Genomic DNA, 16,342 nt, shown 5'->3' with positions numbered 1-16,342 from the left:
AGAGATATCATGTTTTACAGTATTTAGAGAATATGTAAGATTTTGCTCATGATGGCTCCAAGAGATTATTTTAAATTGATCAATCTGAACATATCTCAATTGTGCTAAAAATGAAGGCTCAACTTATTTCTGAGAGCACTGCATGAGGATTATAATTAGGTGATCAGAGAAGTGATGTGTGTGCACATATGCACATGCTCCGGGGGTGTTTGTCAGATGGTATGAAACTCTTATCCTTTCATCTCAGGAAACATATTTACCTGCATGCAAATCCAATTAGCTTCCCTTTCCCACTCCTCCGCAGCAAGGTTTGTATTTCAGTGTTTTATAGCCTGCACCAGGATCCCACGTGGCAGAGGGAGCTGGCTGGCTTACTTTTGGTTCACTTCAGGGCTGTCCAGCACACAAGACCAGTGCTAGGAGACTATGACACTGCACTGCAGTCAAGGGGTGACATCTACTGAGCTCTACGCTTTAAAGAGCCTGAAGAGAGAGCACAGGATGGCCTTCCTCACTTCCAACCTGCCAGATGTCTCCCCAAGTTGTTAACCAATGTACTGTTTGTCGCAAAGACATAAGAGAGAAGAAAGTTTATTTTAGCTGCTAGAAGGATGGTTATTGCAGAGCAAGATCTTGGCACTTCTATCTATCCATTCATTTTGCCTGCACCCAGGTTTATGGTATTAGAGTATAAAAAAATGCTAATAAAGCAAACATTCAGCCTTCTTATCCTTCCCTTCTCATTCTCACTACCTGTAAGATTATGAGCCAGGCTTGCTAGAGAGAATGGATGCATTTCACCTGTCTACTGAAGTTTGGCACATTTTTATTTCAGTTCCTATCCCCTGAGAACCAAAGGTGGCATATTATTTCCCCTCCGTCTGAAAGCTCTACCTTACTCATTTAACTTCAGCTAGTTCTTATTTATATGCTGATCTCAGAAAGGCATTGCAAAACCTGTAACAAAGATATCATTATAAATCATGAATAATATGTAGAGGCATGTGATATTGCCGATATTAAGATTGCTGATATTTATGTACCTCAGCTGCAACCATTTCTCCTAACAGCTATATTTAAGTTAACAATTCCTTGCACACTAAAACTACTGAAGTTCAGTTTCCTGTAGATTTGTGTCTCTTGGTTTCTTGACCTTGATGCCTAAGACGAATGAAGCTTTTTCTGTAGTTGCAGCATTTATAAGGGCTCAAATTAAAAACTGACTAATGAGTTCAAAAATTCTTAGCGAAGAAGTCATAGATCTAAAACCATAAATACACAAACAAGTAATATGATCATATATTCCACATTTCTACAGAAAACCAGTCCAAAATAGAACTAAACTGAACAGTGAGTTACATGGTACTCCATGAACGTGTTGCCTATTTGCAGAAAATGGGTATGTGAACTTTACCCATTAAATTGTTACGATAAAAATTCTCTAATCTCATTCTCTTATTGTGAGGGTATGGATGTCAAAGACTTGATTCTTTAATACTATAATATTGGTGACTGTATAAATAATGAAGATTGTTAAATATCCATGGAGAGCAACTGTCCATCAGCCCAACTAACTGTGTTTTTCTTACATTTTTAGGGCTGAAACCAGTTTGAGAATAGACTACAGTATGGACAGATGTATTTGAAGTTGTTTTTTTCTTAGCTTCTTGGTAATTTTGCTCAGCTTTGTGGAATGCTATGCCAAGTGGTAGTTAGCTGGGACTGCTGCGCTCGGGAAAGCTAATTACAGAGCTGGTTGGACTACAGAGTGACCTGAGGGCAGGAGGGCTTCCTCCCAGCAACGCGAGCGAGCGAGCTCGCTCCTGTCAGGAGAGGAAAGAACCGGCCACAGCTCTCCTTTATCGAGCAAGGATGAGCACAGGTGTCTTTCAGCTTGCTGAGTATCTTCTGCTATGTGAATTAATCAGATTTTCGGCCTGTGCATGAAACTGTTCTCCCAGACCTTCTCAGATCTAAATATATGGAGCACAGTTCTTTTAGGGAGCACATGTGGTTTGGCTTACTTAAGTGGTCCACTGCTCTAATGAAACTTTGAGGCTTATTTTTCTGGTAAAGCTTTGAGGTGTGGTTTTGGTCACCTTCTCTGACTTCGGAAAGAGCGATCTTTCAGACATAGTGATTGATATGGCTTGATCCTGACTGTCTCTACCTGCCTTTTTCTCAAAAAACCCCATCTCCACTGCAGCAGGAGCGGTGCCCGCAGTGGCGGGAAAGGCTGCAGGCATTTTTAATTCGGACACTTAGCCTCCCCTGTGTGAAATGCTAACTTATGAAGCCAAGAGGTGGAAGAAATGTGGAGAGTGACACCGGTTTGCCTTTAATTGAACGGGGTATATTCATAGCAACAGCACAACGGGAACCCGCTGCGGCCGCAGCCCGCGACAAGCTCCGGGAGTTTGGACAACCGCGGAGCTGAGCAGATCCCTGCCGCGAGCAGCTCGGGGCGGCCTCCAGGCCAAAGACCGTGCGCCGACACGCCACCTGCACGACAGAGCCCGCCTCCCGGCCGGGGCAACCCGCCGCGGCAGCCACGCACGGCAGCGCGGCGCGGGAAGGGGCGGGCGGCGCCGAGGCCGGACAGCGGCTCCCCTCACCGCCGCCGCCGCCATCACGGGCTGCCCCCGCGGCGCGGCCGCGCCCCGCCCCTCCCCCCGCGGGCGGGGCCCCCCGCGCGCCGCCTCCCCCCGCCCCGCCGACCACGTGGCCCGGGCGCCGCAGCGCCGCTGCGCAGGCGCCGTGCCCGCTCCCCCCTGCCCGGCCGAGGCTGGGGCTCGGGAGCAAAATGGCGGCGGCCGGAGCGGGGCCGGGAAGGAGCGAGCGGTGCTGAGCGGGGAGCATGGCGGCGGCGGCGGCGCCGAGCGGCTGCCGGAGGTGAGGCGCCAGGCGGAGCCGAGCGGTGAGCGCGGGCTGGGGAGGGGAGCGGAGGGGGTGAGCGTGGCGTCGGGCGGGAGAGGGGAGGGGAGGAAGGCGGTGAGACGGCCGCCCCCACAGCGGCGCTGCCCCCGGGGCCGGGCCGGGACGGCGGTGCCCCGGGCGGCTGCGCAGGCTCCGCCGGCGGCTCCCCGTGCTGGGCTCCGCCGCGGGCGGGCGGGCGGGCGGCGCTGGGGTGCGGGGCCCTGCGCCGCCCCGCCGGGGGAACCGGCCCTTCTCCTTGGGCAGCTCCCTGCTTCGCCGGGAGCGCGCGGGGCCGGCCCGGAGCAGGTGGGCGGCTCGGCCCCGGCCGCCCGCGGGGTCCGGCCCCGGCCGCGGCGCCCCCCCGGGGCGCCCCGCCGCCCCGTCCCGTCCCGGCGCGCGGCCCGCGCCCCTCCGCGCGGCCCCGCCTTGCCGGGCCCGGGGCTGCGGGGGTCGCCGCCGCCCCGCCTCAGCGCTCCCCGTGCCGGGCCGCGGGCTCCCGTGCCTGCCCGCCGCAGCTCCGCGATCCCGCGGCCGTGGCCGCCGGAGCCGTGCCGCCTTGCCCACCTCCCCGAGGGCGGCACCCCGCCCTGCCTCGCTGGTGCGCGTGTCCCTGCGTGGCTCCTGCAGAAACTTGGAGAGCTTTGCGGATAACGTGCGCGCCGGTGCCTCTGGAATATTCCTGCTGCTGGCGGGATAGTGTCCTGCTGTTCATTCATGCTTTTGCCCGCTCTTCTCTGCTGCCTCATTTGAGGCCCTTGGGTGAAAGAGGACACACATGTGAAGTGCTAACATAAAGTATAGCAGTAACATAATAAAATGCTTGTTGATACTGTGATGCATGCACCTATTTAAAATCGTGTCAGAATTTAGCTCGGAACACTCAGTATCACTTAAGGTTTTGTTCCAAACCAGTGGAGGAAAAGAGGGAGGACAAACCAGTGGAGGAAAAGAGGGAGGAGAATTCTTTGGATTCAGTGAGTTTAGAGCCTTCTCTGTTTGAAGCTTTTGCTTAAGAAAGTGTCAATATTTTTTCTCCTTTCTCCCCTGCTCCCCTTCTTGGGCAAGAGTCCATTGCCAGCATAACAAAAGTAATATCCATACAGATTATTTTTTGAGGGTATGGAACAAGTATATTTATTTAGCAATGTACGGATGCTGTGGACTATATTATTGCTTAAAATACAAGGTCTGAGTGCTTATTCTGTGAAATAGCTGGATGAAGTTAATGTATTCTAAAGGTATGGCTTCTGATGTTTTCTCCATGGAATAATCTAATTCTAATCAGTTCTAGTTGATGGACTACAGTGCATTGAACCATCTAAGAACTTGCTACTGTGATGCATCAAATATTGTTATATAAACATTACTTTCAGTTCTTGCTCACATATAAACCTTCTACGACTGTCCTAGCAAATAAAACTTGTAGTATCTGAAGTTATGACGTTAAGCTGCCAAGCACCGTCTATTTTTATCCAAATTTAGTCAGACTTGCAGAGAGACTGCATGCAGGTAAACTAGAGTATTGGAAATAGAGTTCAGTATTTCATATTGAATGTACAACCAGAGTTTTTCCCTGTTCACTGGAGACGAAAGATAAATGATATAAAATCCTTTATATTTTGGCTCAGCTGCTCCAGGCATTGTTTTACTTGCTTTCAAACTTTAGCCAACATATAGATGGTTTGACATTCTAATCTAATTTCATATTATGTTTAGACATATGAGGGACAGAGATGTAAATCAGCTTGAATTTTTTTTTTATGGTATTGCTGTAGTGGCTTGCTTTTTTTCTTTTTTTTTTTTTTTATCATTGTCTCTTGCTAATGTAAGTTTTCTTCATATGTCCGGATTCCCTTGCTGAGTCATAGATACAGTAGTGTTGTAATACTTATAGCTGGCATTGACTGATTTGCAAGGAGTCAAACATGAAAGAATAGAATTATTTTTATAAGCTCTCCTAGAAGACTTGCACAGACTTGTTATTGCAATTTATTTTTCTCTTGTTTTCTGAGCTTGTCTGAGAAGCTCAAAATTCTGTATTGTGAAGGTTTGTTGCTCATTCTTAAATTACAGTAGAATATGCTGTCGTTGCAGCCAGCTGTTTGAATTTAACTCAGGGGGGCTGTTAGAGCTTGAAGAACAGGCTAACAAAATATTAAATCTTCATCTTAAAAAAAGGCCTTTCAAGTTGCTGCAATATTTGATGTCCAGTTTACACCTGTCACTCGTGGCAATTAACCTAGGCTTGCAGGAAAGAATTCTAGGTTTGGACACCCCCTTTCTCTGTCCTGCTTGTGGGTTGCGTCAGTGTTGTGGCAGCTTGTGGTCCTCCGTGTCTCCCCAGAAGGATGTGTACCACTAGCCCTACCCCTGCTGCCATGCAGATGCTAGTTTGGTCTTGATATACTGGGCTGCATGCAAGTAAAGGAGAATGTGTTCAGTTGTCTGGGCTGCACAGTGATGACCAAGGTAGTTGTGGCTGTCTTTCAGAGACAAAAAAGAAAGATGCATCACAACATCTTATGGCTGCATGTGGTTTGCATATTAATCAAACAAAAGTCGCATCAAATCAGAGTCTCATCAAGTGTGAGATTGCTGTTAAGAAGAAATAATATTCTTAAAGTTGTTAGTTAAAAACCTGCTGCTCTTAAGGCAAATCATGTTTTAAAACTCTTCTTCAGTCTTAGCTCTATTTTTCTTTACACTGTTCTGAATATATTTGCATAAGCTTTGATATCTATTGTAAAATCAATGACATATATCACCTTTCCAAACAACAGGTCCAGAAAACTGATGAGCAAACTTTATTAGCACATGCAGTGTTAATTAGGAATCCTAGTTCAGATCTGAGTGTTAGACCAGCTTCCAGTGAATCTTTTAATTACTGTATCTCAGTTTCACTACTTAAGACCTTTCAAGAATGAGGCTTTTCAGTGTATCTTTAAATCTTTGGACAGAAGCTACTGTGGATTGTTAGAATACTCTTTTCTAAGTTGGCCTACCAACATGCCTGAACTGTAACATGAGGGGACTGCAGATACAAATTTTGATACTAGTTTTGCTTTTTCTGCCTTATCCAGTCTGCCCTATATGCCTCCCAAGAAGGATGTCAGTTGTTAAGACACTTTGCATTTATGAATGGTTTCTATGAGGAAATCTGAAATCTTTGTGTGTTTCATGTAAAAACTGTCAAAATCATGTGTTTGGGAGGGAAAAGAAGCAGGAGAGACAGGAAAAATGTACAGGAAGGGGTCGAATACCAATGATGGCTTATGCAACACTTATTTCATACCTTGGTGCCTGAAGTTCCATACAGCTTTTGCATCTAGTTTGCATGATATTATTCTCTGGCTGTGTTTATTTCCAGCGTACAAGCAAAGAGATCAGATTGTGTCAGAGGCTTACCTGGAACTAAGAGGATCTCGAGTCTCATTTCTCTGTCCTTGGGACTAGGGCGGAATGCTTTCTTGCCTTATCAGGATGCTCGTGAGGTTCTGATTAGATGTTCAGTGGCAGAACTGGCTTGAGCGCTTGCTGTCCATAGCTGCTCATTCCTGCTTCCCACACAGCCCCCTGTGCTGCTGGAACTGTTTACATGGCATCATCCTGAACCAGTGTGGGAAACTGATCTGTCTGAAAAATAAGCCAGTAAAACACAAAATGACTAGATCAGGTCCCTGATCTGGGTCCTCACACTGCTACGGAAGGCTTGTTTGCTGGCCCGGTGGTACAGGCAAGGTCAAGTGGGGAAAGGAGAGCTGGGGCTGGGAGTGTGTTACCTAAAGCAGTGAATTGCATATGTAACTACATCCTTAATTACATTTGAATCTGACTTGAATTGTTCCATTGGGTGCAAGTTTTGTACAAGACCACATCAAACAGCACTGAACGTGTGCTTTAACACAGCTGGTATAACTGGTGGGCTTATAGGTAGATTTTCAGCCTCTTGAGGCTTTTCTGACATCTGTGAGTTTAAATCAGTTTCTTTAAATGTAAAATAGGAATTGTCATGTTATATCAGAGTGGTAGAACATCTAAAAGTCTGTTCCCCCCATCTCCCTGCCTCTCCCTGAGCAGTCAAAGCTGATTAGGAAGAAGAAACTTTCAGTAGGCTGATTTGAGGCTAACATCTTCCTAAACCAATTTCTAACTTTTAGAGCAATGCCTTGATACTTGAGGTCTGCATATCTTCTAGAAATTTTGCTTTATTTTTAGAACTTGACATTCTAACACTAGCAGTTATCTGTATAGAGATCTAATTATTTTGTAAACCCTGTTTGATTTTTGTCTTTAGATCTTGTCTGAAGTGGTCTCTATGTTCTGTATGACAGTCAAATTTCATTGTATGTCCAGTTGTTCCTGTATTTGAAAGAATTTTTTTTTCTGTTGCTCTTTGCCTTTTTTATTCATTATCATATCTCATTTCCAGGCTATTATGCCATATCATAAAGGATAGAAGGGAATTTTTAAAAAAATCACTTTTCAAAGAATTTTTTACCAGTGCTGCTGTTCACTTCCATTCCCCATCTTTTTAGCCTTTTTATTTCTACACTCTCCTCTCTGGTAGGGGATTATTTCAGTATACTAACTTGCAGCTTTTAAGACAAACCTCTTCTTGCAATTCTTAACACTGAAGACCTGAAGTGATTATCTAGTGAGAAGTGCTTTAGGCATAGATCAAGCTAGTTAATGGTTATGTAAGATTTCTCCTTTATTTTGTAGCCTTGTCCAAGATCTGTTAAAACTGTGTTTCAGGATAATTGACAAATCATTTTATACTTCTTTTGATACTAATATTTGCAAACTCAAAGGAGTTTGAAATAGTGATTTAATAAATGACCACCACTTGATCTTTTAGTTAGGCATGTTATTTTGTGCCCTGTACTTGCAGCAGCTCTGTGTAATCAGTAGAGCTGCAAAGTTGATGCCAAAGAGACTCTATCATTTATTTTTTGTTTGGGTCAGAGAAGACTGTGCTTTCAAATGGTCCAATGCCTGGATTTTAATCAAGGTTTGGAATACAAAAAGCAAAAATATTGAAGTCTTTTGAAAGCATCAAACCTTAGTAAAATTATACCTATTTATATGCAAATTAAGGTATTTTTGAGTGACTGGGTAGACCGCATTAGTGAGAAATTGGAATGGTGCTTTGCATATCTGTGCTGTAGCAAAGTATGTAATGCACTTCTGTGATGATTTAGACTATTGTAATTGCTTTTAAAATAATCGATGAGTGACAAAGTTATTTTTCATACTCTCTCCTGACCCCCCCCCCCCCAAACTGGAATTTCTGCTTGAGAACTGAAGAAAAAGTTCTCTAAAATAACAAATCCAATGAGAATGCTATGAGACTATATTTCCTAGGCTTGTGCAGCCTTATTCTTTCTACTTTTTCATCATCTTCTGCTGTAGCTTTGTTTTCATGATGGTTCTTGACATATGTGTGGTGTTTTTGTTGTTTTTTGTTCATTTGTTTTTTAAAGATAGTTCCTTGGCCACTGGAACTGAGGAGTGGGGTTTGCTATGGATTTGGTGATCTTTGAGTTCATCTAGGAAGATGCAAGCCCTGCTTGAAGCCTCTCTGCTGCTGCAATAATGCTCATCCATAGATTCTGTAGTGTTTAATGTGAAGGTGTGCTTAAGCCCTTCCTACAATTGGAAGCATTTAGAGGATTTCTCTCATCTACCCAGGTGTCTATTTTCTTAAAATGTGTAGAAGCTTAATTGCCTTCGAAGAGTGTTTGTGATAGTCAACTAAATGACCAAAGGATTTCCTTTAGGAGAAGGGAGGAGAATGGATGTATACATAGTGAATTTTCTTTCCATTTGGAGAAAAAAAAAAAAGTATGGAAATTTGTTAAAGCTTGATGCCTTGTGCCCTGTCTCATCCTATAATGGACATCTTGATTTCAGATGTCTGGGGAGATGAAATAATAGATATACAAAATCTCTAGAATATGGGCAAAGATGATCAAGTTAATAGATTCATACTTTGGTGAATTTCTTTGAAGTCACTAATGATTAAAGCTAAGCAAAATACAATCAAATCGCTTATACTGACATTCTAAGACAAATACCTTTGTGTCTGTCTGTAATGAGGTACTTCTAGAAAGTTCTTGAGGTGGGTTGTTTGTGTACTTCAAACACTGGGGTTATAGAAAAATGCTAAGCTGACAAAATGCACGCTTGAGACAGGAAGTTCTGCATCATTTGGTGTAGCGATGACACTGATACCAAACAAGGAAGAGTCTAAGTCCTGTTGGTGCTTTTCAACTCTGAGGGGTAACAGTTGTTACTGGTGAGCAGGATGTAGGCACCATAATTTCTGCAAAGCAAAGCATGTAAGAGCATGAGGAATTCCTGCTCAGTGTCCTTGTAAGTTCCCCCATCCTAATGTACTAAGTATCTACATCACCTCTGTAATTTATTTTCATGAGTGATTTGGGGATTTAGCTTATCTTAAATTTTGCATGAGACTGTTACTGCCTCAGATCCTCAAATTCCAATTTGGCTAACTATTTTTAGGTTTTTTTATATATAATCAAAGAGGCTATTTAAGAGAATTTTATGCTTTTTATTTTAAGAACTTACCTGATTTAGATTGGAAAGTACCTCCTGCTTCTGATGCCATCATTGAAAACTCTGTAGGTTTTAGTCCTTTATAAAACACCTCTAGAACTGTGGATTTGGACTCAAAATGCCAAAATATCCTTTTAGCATAGTAAGGCTGTCATACAGCATAAGATTATCCTTTCTGTAATAGTACTTTGTAGTTCTAAGTACAAGCCTAAAGACCTGGTAACTCTTGGTAAAGTGACCCTTATATGTATTTCTGAACTTAATCAAAACTGTTCTTCAGCTGAATTTAACTGAATTCTTTGATGCTGTAACCTGGGCATTTACTATTTCAAGATGCTTTTCAGGCATAAATTACAAGGCTTCTGAAAATAGAAATACTCAGAAGTATAGTCCTAAAACAAACTTTCCGAAAGATCTGTCCATACTATTTGGGACTTTTCCATTTCAAGGAAAATACTTTGGATGTTTTCAGTAGAGAAACTAAAATGTCTTGACAAACATACAGCTCATTTTGTCATGCTGTAATTTGGTTTCTGTGCAATTGCTCAATTCATTGTTTGATCAAAACTTGCCAGTTTGGGCTAATGGATTTGTGCTGATCTAGATTTCCTCTTTTTCTCTTCCTTCCACCCCCCCATCCATTTCCCTTTCTTCTCTTCCCCTCCACCCCATTCTATTTTTAGCTACCAACTTAGTTTTCTGGAGAATTAATTTAGAAAATGGCACACTTTGCTGCTGGGGTTTGCCTGCATCACAGCTGAACTGTATTAAGCCCTAATGATCTTTGACAATAATGAGAATGCTTATTTAAACATCTTGTGAACTTGAGTTTCAGCCTTGTTTTTAATTTGGAAGAAAGCGGAACCTGTATTTTTTTTTCTACATGTATAAGATTATTTGCTTTATTCAAGTAAAAATTAACCTTGTGGGTTTTTTGTTGTTGTTGATTAGTTTTAACCTGGGTCAGTTTTCTAATCCTGTTCATTGAATATGAATGTTGGGGAATGGAGAGTTGTGAGTGGGAATGATCAGTTGTGAAAAGAGGGAAAGTGAGACTGCTTTTTTTGGTCTCATTTTTTTTTTTTTTTTTTTTAAAGTAGTGCTGAACTTTTCTGGTATCAGAAGACTCAACAGAAGATTTGGCAAGGATAGCATGCACTGGCAAAGATTTCTCCTTCTGCCTTTCTCTTTCTTTGAATGGGAAAGAGTATTAGTATCAAGGAAAGTTGTGGATAAGAGGGTAAGATGAGCAAAATTCAGCCTAAAATGAGATTAAGAGTAACAGGTTGCTTTAATGCCATATCTCCTTTGATACAATCCAATAGACTGTCACTTTAATACACTAGATTTTTGCCTTCCTTCCAAAACTTTTCTTTAACTTAGTAGTTTTAGTGTTGTCTAATGGTCTGGGGCAGCTGAAAAGGTTTAAAATCTTGTATGTGGTGTGAATGGGGAGAGAGAAGTTAAGGAATATCATCAGTCTGCTCAAAAGGCAGGCTTGCTTTAGCACAGAGTTGAACGATAAGGCACCCTGCAGGTTATCATTACTGTGCAGTCTTAAAATGTCTGCAGACATGAGGTCTGTGTGGCTTTGCTAAACTCATGCAATAAAATGTGTAAATATGACTCAAATTGTTGCATTCATTTTTAGGATTTTCAGGGTTTCGTATCAACATGTGTGGCGCTCCTTTGACTCTGTGCGTTCATGTTACAGGACAAGACATGAATGCTCTAGAAATCCAGAGAGCTTGTAGGAAGTCTGGAAGACATAATTTCCTCTTCTTGCTGAGGGGAAAATATAAACAAAGCTCCAACTTAATTGTAGGCTAACTACTAAACTGGTTTTCTGACTAAGCCCTTCCTAGCTTAATGGATTGCTTTTATCATAGAGAAAGTGTATTTTCTGTCTCATTTGAAATAAGCTTCTATATTTGGGGGGGGGAAGGAACCCAAATCTTGAGAATTTAGTTCTGGCTGCAGTTGTGTGGAATCTCTGTGCAAGTACTAAAGGGCTGGTATAACTTTTGAGGTTTTTGGTGGTTTGCAGAGGAATCTGAAATTTGCATTTGTGAGCAGAGGCATTGTAATACCCGTTTTGTTATTGTGCATGCTCTCATGTGCGTGTACTAAAATCTGTCTTCAAAACTGCTGATATCTTTGAAGCATGTAGCACAGAAAGATTTCTTGGCATAAAATGTTATGATCTATATAAATGTTACTTGTTGAAGTCAGCATGACTCTTAGTTTTCTCCTGAATTTCTTGAATTTTAGTTGATCATACAGAAAAGCCCTGCCAAAGGAGAATTTTTTTAAATGTGCAAGCTTTCAAATAGCTGCTGAAATCTTAATGTTATAGTATATGAAGAGATTAACTGACATATAAAATTAACTGACATATATGATTAACATGACTACATATACAAACAGATGCAAGATCACCGTGTTAACTGTGTTGCATTTTGGTACTGTAAAAGCATCTAAATAAAAAGCACATAGCCAGTGGGTTTGTCCTGGAATATCAGACTTCCTTGAGAAGACAATGGTCCATAACCACCTGACAAGCTCTTGAGTGACTTGGTTGTTGTATAAATACTGTGTATGATGACTTTTCCAGTTCAATTTTATATTGCGGCCTGCTTCAATGGGTAGAGTGAAATTGGAGGAGGCCGTAAAGGTTTGTTAAAAGACACAAGGGGAAAGGTAGAGCACCAGTGCAGAAACCTGAGCCTCAGAAACAGTGGCTGCAAATAAAGATCCTGCCTGCGTGGCTCAGGCCAGGATAGAATGACTTGTTCAAGGCTGAACCCGAGTTCAAAGAAGAATTAAAATCATGAGCACAAGGGGTACGTTTTTGTGTAGTTATGGCAGGCTAACGTCAATAGCTGCCAAGGGGATCAGGTCTGCTGCCTCTCTATCAACAGCTGTGGGTTTCTGTTCATCCAGTTGTCATAATGTAGCTGACATCAGACCAACCTGCAGACGTCCCTACTTTGTCTCTGTTATCTGTAACCCCTCCAGTAGTAGTGTAATGGATTGGCCATCTGAAGGGACTTGTTTGGTGACCATACAATCTCTGTATGCGGTATGAGGGGAAGTGGGAAAACCACATGGTTAGAGGAGCAGGGTGAAGGGAAGGTGCCAGCTCCCTGTTAGCATCACTTTGGTTGCAGTGTACCTGTGAAGAGCTGACAGGCAGGGAAGGGAGTCTTGCGTACACAGCTTCTCCCCATCAGGGGAGGAATTTGGTTGTTTTAGGGGAGTGTGGGAAAATGCATGTAGGCTTGGCTTTTTTCCTCCTCCCCCACATGACAAATATGTAGATAAATATCTCTGTCACTGCAAATTTTAAATTTTTCCAAGCCTTCAAAAAAGTAACACCCCCCACGCACACACATAGACCTCTTCTAGTAGTAGCGGCTGATATCTGAAGGGTTGTTAACCAAGGTCTGGTTGAAGGAAGGGAGGGGCAAACAGTGTAACCTCAGAGCAAAAGAAGTAAAGGCCTAAGAATTCACCTTCACAATGAATTTTAACAAGAGTTACCACTGTGTAAATTGGCCACTTCCTCTAGAACTACCCTTGTCTTGCAGATGATTTGAGGATAATTTCCCCCCCACACACACTCTTCAGTCTTTAAGAGCTCTCTAGGAGAAATAATATAACTAAGTAGCTGTAAGAACCCTCTTACGATATAGTAAGATGTTTAAATTTAGAGTGGTAGTTGACTGAATGGGGACAGAGGCAGTGCTGCCCTTTTGAGGGCAGAGCTGTTTGCAGCCACACTGGATAACCAACTAAATACATGGTTATTTTTCAGTCCAATCAGGTCCCTAATACGGTTCATTATGTGGCTTCACAAATGTCTGCTAGACAGCTCTGCTGTAGGAATGAGTGCATGGGAGTAGGAATGTTTGGTTTTGAAGGCAATGCCAACTGAGCATTAGTCAAACCGCACTTCACATTTGATGGCTGTGAGAAGCAAGCAGCCCTCTGGCTACTTCTTGCTGCTCTTCTCTCCTCTGACATAGCTGTTCATTTGGTCATTCAGTAAACTAGTGCAGGGAACTAATTGGACTGGAGAAAGAAATCCTGCAGAAGAGAATGCCCTGCTCTGGTTACTGACACAATGCAGGAGCTGTGGTGAGCACTGCCGCTCGAGATGTGCATGGAACCGCAGCATCAAGGAACCAACCTTTTTTTGCATGAACCAGTTGTACATTTCGAATCAAGATTGGAATGGTGTTTTGGTTGGATCCAAGACTTGTTGTTGGGGCTTGTGACTATTATTGTTGAGACTCTATAACAAAGTTTTTTTGTCAGTTTTATGACTGTGATTTAATGCTTTCCAAAACAAAGACAAAAATCAATGTTTCTTCAAAAAAACTGATGTGTCTCAGGAGATGGACTAGATTACCTTTTTAGACCTTTCCATGCTCCACCTCTCATTTTTTATGTTCTAAATAAGAGAATCCATTAGTCTTAAAAGTATAAGAGATGATGTTAGCAATTGTTACCTCAAGTTTGTGGTATATCAAAGAGAAAAGGCTGCATGGGTGAAGTGTGCTGTTGCATGATGACAAAAGGATCCTTAGGGACAATGGTGTATAGAACAAAAAGTATGGTGCTATATTAAGACGGGGGATATAGAGAAATCATTTTGAATAAGTGGCAATACTGGTAAGAGCTTTTTTGGCCACAGGAAGAGGTTTTCAGTAGAAGTACTTGAGAGGCATATTCTGTCACCAAGCATCTATTAGAAGCTTATGCAGAGAGGAGGACGATCATGTAGAAATACCGAAGTAACAAGGAATCCTGTTGGTAATGGTTCTAAGCAACAGAAATATCACAAGATGAAATTGTCACTGATACAAAGGATGGCTGGCAGGGCGATGAATTGATTACAGCTGAAATAAGACTCTAGAAATAACCAGTAAACTGATTTAGGAACAGAGTCCATTCATATTAGAAGGCCATTCAGTATGTGGGTCCAAGACTGGCAGTCAGTTTTTGACATTGTGAGACCAGAGTTTTCATCTGGAAAACCCCAAGCAGCAGCAGCACCAAAGGCTGCTACTGTTCCTATTAAGACTGTGAAAGTTAAAAGGGGAACTAAGACTGTGATTAAAAAGGGTGCTTTTTGAAGGCAAATTGAAAATGGCAGAGAGAAGATGGCTGCTGTTTACTTGCCCTTAGTGTAGGCACAAAGTATAGTGTCTGGGATTGCCCTGTTAGCGACTTCAGTCAGAGGAAGCACGCTCTCGCAGGATGTGTATGTGACTGTAAACTGTACATTGAATTTAAAAGCCCTGTTGTGTACAGGAAGTTCCCAGATCCTCATTCACAATAAATGGCTTTCTCTGAAATAATTGGGCCTGGAGAAGGGCAAATGTCTCCAATACAAGGAGACTGTAGTGTGCACCCCACTGGGGTGGTACTTGATGTGAGAAGTCAGCAGTGGTAAAAGCCTGAGACAGATCTTCCATATGGCTGGGATTTGAGCCAAGATTTCCCTGTCTTAGTAGACTTGCTAATTGGAAGCAGCATCTTGTGTTGTGGTTGGGTCACAGCTCAAGCGAGAAAAGAAATTCCCTTTGTGAATGAAACAAGGATATTTTTGGGGAGCTTCAAATGAAAGAAAAAAAATGCATGAGTTGTAGAAAACTGCAAGGAGGAAAGATTGCCCCCCCCCCCCCCCAAAAAAAAAGGCTATTGACAGAAGTAGTACTTGAATAGGAAACCTATGAAATATGCTGTTTAAAGGTAGGACAGCTTCACATGAACGATTCTTTCTTTCACACCACTTTTCCATGGAAAAAATCAGGACCCTTTATCTGAGCAGATGATTGAGGTACTTTTCTTGTTTACTGCTGCAATAAAGGGCAAGCAGTGCCTGAAGAGTGGGAGGGACTGTGGTCGTCCCAGACTGGTATTTAGTCCCAGTTTTTGAAGTTGGAGTTAGCTGAAATTTGATGGAGTTAAACTGCTGCCTGGTATTTTTGCATTGCAAAATGGCATGGCATTACATGCTATCCAGAAGTTTGACAGAAATTTAAGTGTGTTGTAATTTTTCTCATTTAAAAAATAATAATCTGAGGTCTGATAATTTGAGTTATTTTCCATGTAATTTGGAGTTTATTATTACTTTATTAGTTCTATTATACCGAAGAGGATTTGCTTTTTTAAAAACAAAAGCATGTTTTGTTTGCTTAGACTAGGCCTTTTAGAAAAACTTTAAAGTCTTTAAAAGATGTATTGTGTCAAAATAACTTGCAATTATTCAAGATTAACTAAAATGAATTCTTTTCACTTTCCTTGTAAATGGATATGTTCATACATAATTACTCTGTTCAGTGATATTGATAAGATTTGGTCAGTAGGATTTCTCGAATCCCTTGCATAGTAGATTAATGATATTTCGTGTCCAGAATGATATTCTATGAGGTGAATAATACTCACTTCAAATGAAATCCTAAAAATGGAAAGTCATTGAAGAATACAAGCAGTAAGACACCTAATTTGAAGAGAGTCCCGCAAAAGATGTGTTCTTGCTGATTTTGCTAAAAGAATGTGTTTTGAATTCATCAGCTTCTAGAACATTAGTTAAGTCTTTCATGTGAGTCTCATCTGTCAGAATAGGCTTTTGATAAATTAGTGAGTGCATGCAACCAGCTGGAAGGATAAGTATTTTACAGAGATCAAGGTTCATTTGCCAGTATATGAAAACATTTTAGCTGTTTGAGAGGAACTTCCTATTCCGTATGGGTTTGTAGTGCTATAATTTGGTTAGTCTGAAGATGGTGTGATTAAAAAAAATAAGCACTGGAGATGATATAAATATGTTGGTATC

At 42.0% G+C, this 16,342-nt stretch overlaps 1 protein-coding gene across 3 annotated transcripts in view; it reads left to right on the top strand.

Moving 5' to 3' along the window:
* Nucleotides 1–2,797: 2,797 nt before the first annotated feature.
* Nucleotides 2,798–16,342, top strand: part of BTBD7 (BTB domain containing 7) — a 58,072-nt gene continuing 44,527 nt past the window's right edge. For 2 of the 3 annotated variants that reach the window (XM_067296967.1, XM_067296965.1), the window contains exon 1: nucleotides 2,798–2,917. The gene's annotated coding sequence lies outside the window, so the exon portion shown is untranslated. The remainder of the gene's footprint in view (nucleotides 2,918–16,342) is intronic. The other variant, XM_067296966.1, reaches the window with a different exon arrangement.

This window comes from Apteryx mantelli, chromosome 4, assembly GCF_036417845.1.
Source record: "Apteryx mantelli isolate bAptMan1 chromosome 4, bAptMan1.hap1, whole genome shotgun sequence".
NCBI lineage: Eukaryota > Metazoa > Chordata > Aves > Apterygiformes > Apterygidae > Apteryx > Apteryx mantelli.
Note: the sequence above shows the minus strand (reverse complement) of the source record. Positions and strands in the feature narration are given on the sequence as shown.